Here is a 5,000-nt window from a genome sequence, read left to right on the forward strand (position 1 = left end):
GCGTCAGGCAGGCAGGAACCCAGCCGTGGCTGCCGCTCTTGTTGCCTTACTGATGAACAATATCCTGTAAACACTTTCATCAAAACCTAACGATTACACACGCGGATCAATATCTCAGAAGAAAATTCGCTCTATTGTATGACATGTTACGATTGTAAAAGTTTCATAATATTTGACATAACAGGTGAGGTTAATCACACAACAATAATCGAGATGAAGACTGTCCATGAGGTTAGGTGAGGAGAGTGCAGGGGTCGATTTTCTGTTCACTGTTCAGTATAACTGCCGCCTACTCCGCACTCTGGCCTCGCACCAGCCTCGCACCCTCACCAGACCTGACTTTCGCTTGCCACGGAAGATGACCTCTGTGAAGGGATGTCATATTACAACAGTGCCCCATGTAGCTCAGAATCTATCAGAAATCGATAGTTAACACCTAAATTAAGTAAAAATGTGTGAATTGGCTCAACACTGCGTAGCTGCTGTCTCCGGGGTCTCGCACTCTCTCTCAAGACGATGCGGGATGGTGAAATTTACTCTACACGCAATGGTAAGCAGGTAACGGATAAAGGAAACAAGTTAGCAGTTTATATATAACACGATAAACGATAATTCTATTTGCTATTTGACCTATGTATGATGGAAAAAGGAAAACTGATTGCAGTTATCACTCATAGAGATGTAAAGTGGAGTGTGTGGCAGTGATGGGAAAGGGACGGGCGGGAGGATGGGAGGCCCTCGACGCCCTAGACAGCAACGTAGCCTTATGAACTTCTATCCAGAATTGGGCAGTTAAGAGACAGTGGAGAGCTCATCCTCACGTCAAATGTCACAAGGATGCTGCTGCTGCTGCTGGGTTGGTTGCGTGTGCTTCCTCCCTCCCCCCCCCTCTCTATCTCTCTCTAGTCACGTGTGTGTGTGTGCGTATGTTCGCTTCAGAGAGAGACAGACAGAGGAGGAGGGAAGGGGTCACAGGGTGAGAGGGGAGGGAAAGCAGCCGGGGACGGAGGACCTACGCGTATCTCTGAGACTGGCGTAAGTAACCCTGCTCTCTCCCTGCGCGCTCTCCCATTCACACACACACACACACACACCTACCTACCTACCTACACGCAGTGACACATGTCGAACTACCTTATTTATATGTATTTTTCTCTCCCCGCAGCAAGCATGGGAATAAAAAATAAGCATGCAGGCTGCAGTGATGACTGAACTGAGCGTGCGTGTGTATTATTATCGACCAATAGCAAACAGGTGGAGTGAAGGACAGGCAGAAAGAAAAAAAAAAAAAAAAATATATATATATATATATATATATATATATATATATATATATATATATATATATATATATATCATTGACTGTGTTGCGTCATTTATCTATCTCTATGTGAAAAAAAAAGTTGAAGTACTACTACTCTCTCTCTCTCTCTCTCTCTCTCTCTCTCTCTCTCTCTCTCTCTCTCAGGTTGATGAACTCTTTAGGTGACACCTCCATGGCCATAAGGGCGATTTTTCCCCTGAATATGTTGGAACTCAAACTCTTGTGCGTAAGTGAACCCGTGACCTCAAAACCACAGTCGATACACATCACTGACTTTTTCAGGGCGCTTTTTCAACAGAAGGCCATAAGCGATGGGATTATACAGCTATGTCTCACGATACCTCTCACGCAAATCGCGCGTCCTCACACCTTCTGTATCTATTTCTTTCCCTCCTCGCTGATTACACACGTCACTAGTGCCCTGATAACTCATCACTGTGGCTTTGCTGGTGCCAAGAAGCTCTAGGAAAAATTATATACACAATAACTTCGTTCAAGCAGAGACACACCTGCTAGCGGTGGCGAGATGCGGCGCGCGGATACCGTACCTGGGTGTCTGGTGTCGGCTCGGTATTGCCATATGATGAATCTATATTTCTGAGGCGATAACGTTCTTAGGCTTTCAGATATGCAGTGGAGTGTGCTTCTTGTGTGCTGCTACATGCCACGTGACCTTGTGATCAGCCTTTTCGTTGTTCGGGCCTTAAGTTCAAGCAGGAACCCACGTTCGTCCATACTGTTTCCCACTGAAATATTGAGAATGTGTTCCTTACGCATGGGGCTCCCTGCCTCTCCCCCTTATGTTGTTCTGTTTACAAAATTGCCGTCAGTGTAAATGGAAATGTGCTGGAGATGCATAAAATATGTAAAAGAGAGGGGTGCTAATGAGCGATGCTGAGGAAAATGTTTGTTAATTGTGCGGGCTAATTAGGAAGGCTGTTCGATAGGCCGGCCTTGTCTTACAAAAGAAGGAGAGCCTTGCCTACACAGCCCCTGCCTGCCTGCCCCTCCCTCCTCCCTCGCGCACATCAAGGAAAACAGAACCGCCCTCTCCTCTCCCCATCCATTTTCTCTCTCTCTCTCTCTCTCTCTTTCTCTCTCTCTCTCTCTCTCTCTCTCTCTCTGTGTGTGTGTGTGTTCCAAATAGTAATGTATTGTTTGCTAGAAAATTAATGAATTTAAAAGGGAAACTATGTTTTCATTCATTTCCGTATCTCTGTATTTCCAGCATCAGCGTCACCACCAAAACTGTTGCTGCCATCTATAATATAGCTGGTAAGTCACCGTAAGTGTGATTTCCACCTTAGAGTTTTTTAACCTTTGCTAATGTTCTGCACCATATCACGAAACGTTACCTCCAAACATCAAATAAAATTAGTATGCTGACAAAGATGCCCAATACATTTGCTGGTTTGTATGTAGCCTATTGCGCGCGTGCACACACACACACACACACACACACACACACACACACACACGTATAACCAGTTATACATTGAACGAAAAGTAATTGTAATTATCAAGCCATTTTGCCTAGTATTCAAATTTTAAAACCAAACTGTTAAAACACCCGTACAAAGGAAAGAAAAAATACACAATGACTTGGGAGAAATTACACGCAATCGGCGAGGCTATTCACATCCAACACTAGTAGGGTGGGGTAAGGATGTGGGTACAGCGACGCCAGTCGCGCTCTCAACACATCCCTATTTTCCCGAAACAAAACATTGGTAATTTTTCAGTGGACGAGTCGTGGGTGATTCCTGTCGGAGCGAATTAAGTTACTTGTGCCTCGTCATTCGAGATCAGTTAAACATTTTATTTTTCTTTGAGTAAATGATATATTTCCTATTTATGTTCCTTCAAATTACTCTATAACTATTATTAGATATTACATACTTATCCACCTGGTTGTGAGTTAAAGTAGCATGTCAGGATGAGGTCACCGCCTTAACCCCGCTGGATTATGATGGGTGGGGTGGGGCTGCGCCACATTTCCTACGCCACATTTCCTACAGGACACCTACAAATTAAACAATTTTTAGAATAGTGACATATTTCCTACAGAGATACAGCATATCTCCTACACGCAGTAGGTGTAGGAAATACGCTGGGTATCAAGTTATGTAGGAAATGTGCCTGACACTTGTTTTTGTGTAGGAGCTGCGGCAGTATGGTTCATCCGGCATAACTTCTACAGTTATATTGTCATATCTCCTACAAGTAAAAAATCTGGAGAATATTGATGTATATAAAACTAAAAACTGGAAGGCACATGAATTAAAATGGCACTTTTTATTTTTCAGTAAAACTTACATATATAAAATGAAGCATTACAATGACATTTTTAAATTTCTCACTAAAACATGTATATAAAAAATGAAACATTACTATGGCACATTTTAAACGTAAACCTCAAGCCTGTCATGAATGACAGTACGACAAGTGGGACATGTTGCAGGGTTGTTAGCATCTGCTGTTGATACAAGGATAGTTATGCAATCTGCACAGGAGTGTTCCTCAGATCTATTGCAGCAAAGTCAGATGATTCATGGTTGTGACCTTGCGTTGCTCTGATGACACCAGTCCAGTTGTCTGTAAAATATGATTGCTTAATAATTTGAACAACACCTCACACCACCATCATCACCAGTGAATCTGCCAGTGAATCTCTGTCATTTTAACGGAAAACCTTTAGCAGTGAAGTTGATTAAATCTTACCAAACTCCTGGTCTATAACATTTTACAACTGTTCTTACCTCCGACAATACGGCTCTTCCTCCACAGTTGGGGTGCTGAATGCAACGCAGGTATAGTTTGTTGTTTCTTGCCACATTTCGGAGGTACCGGAATCCAGAGTTGTCTTTGTAAACCACAGCATTGAAGCGGATGTTCCCCTCAATAGTAGCCATGCTTTGTCCAGGAGCAATGGAGTACAATAATGCCGTCTGTCCCGTCGAATGGAGAAAAAAATACTGCTGGGTCGAGACTAAACTCGATCCATGATGTCTGAATGTGAACGATACTGCGCAGAATGGATGTATAACAACTTAACTACTTGTTGACTGGTCAAGGTCGTCAGGAGTGTATTGAGCCAGAAGCTCCAAGTGCATATAGGCGCCCCGCTATGGGGGTGCGCCTACACAATGTAGGAGATGTGACAACATATTATTGTGTGTAGGAGATATGCTGTATCCTTGTAGGATATGTGACAAAACAGATTTTTGAGTGTAGGAGGTATGCTGTATCTCTGTAGGAAATATGTCGTTACTCTAAAAATGCTATATTTAAAGGATATTTGCCCTGGAGGATAGTCATTTTATGTGTAGGATATATGACGGATACTTGTTTTTGTGTAGGAAATATGACCATCTGTGTGTAGGATATGTGGCAATACTCCAATTATTATAGGCTTGTAGGAGAAGTGACTACGCCCCGGTGGGGTGAGTTGCTCATCGCAATGAGTTTTTTTTTCATTAAATAAATAACACATTTCCCACTTGTATTTATAATTATTTTCTAAATATATTGTTACGGCGGCGCAGGGGTGGGTAGTTATGGTAGTGAAGTTGGGGTGAGGTGGTGGTATTGAGAGAGAGACCGGAAGTGGGCTACGGATGTGCATGGCCGAGCAGGTGAATAAACCAACAGTAATTGGCTCATGACGAGCCAATCA

At 43.0% G+C, this 5,000-nt stretch overlaps 1 protein-coding gene and 1 long non-coding RNA gene across 4 annotated transcripts in view; one reads left to right on the forward strand and one right to left on the reverse strand.

Moving 5' to 3' along the window:
* Positions 1-271: 271 nt before the first annotated feature.
* LOC123514091 overlaps positions 272-5,000 on the forward strand; it is a 40,418-nt gene continuing 35,689 nt past the window's right edge. Inside the window, exons 1-2 of one of the 3 annotated variants that reach the window (XM_045271722.1) lie at positions 272-550; positions 2,553-2,599. The gene's annotated coding sequence lies outside the window, so the exon portion shown is untranslated. Of the gene's footprint in view, positions 551-610; positions 1,036-2,552; positions 2,600-5,000 lie in introns of those variants that run through there. The other 2 variants (XM_045271723.1, XM_045271724.1) reach the window with 2 other exon arrangements.
* On the reverse strand, positions 3,590-4,480 carry LOC123514092. Its single transcript, XR_006677515.1, has 2 exons — positions 4,084-4,480; positions 3,590-3,919 (listed from the first exon to the last, which is right to left on the reverse strand). It is a non-coding gene; the product is annotated as an uncharacterized LOC123514092 (long non-coding RNA).

The sequence above is a fragment of the Portunus trituberculatus genome, chromosome 37 (assembly GCF_017591435.1).
Source record: "Portunus trituberculatus isolate SZX2019 chromosome 37, ASM1759143v1, whole genome shotgun sequence".
Lineage (NCBI taxonomy): Eukaryota > Metazoa > Arthropoda > Malacostraca > Decapoda > Portunidae > Portunus > Portunus trituberculatus.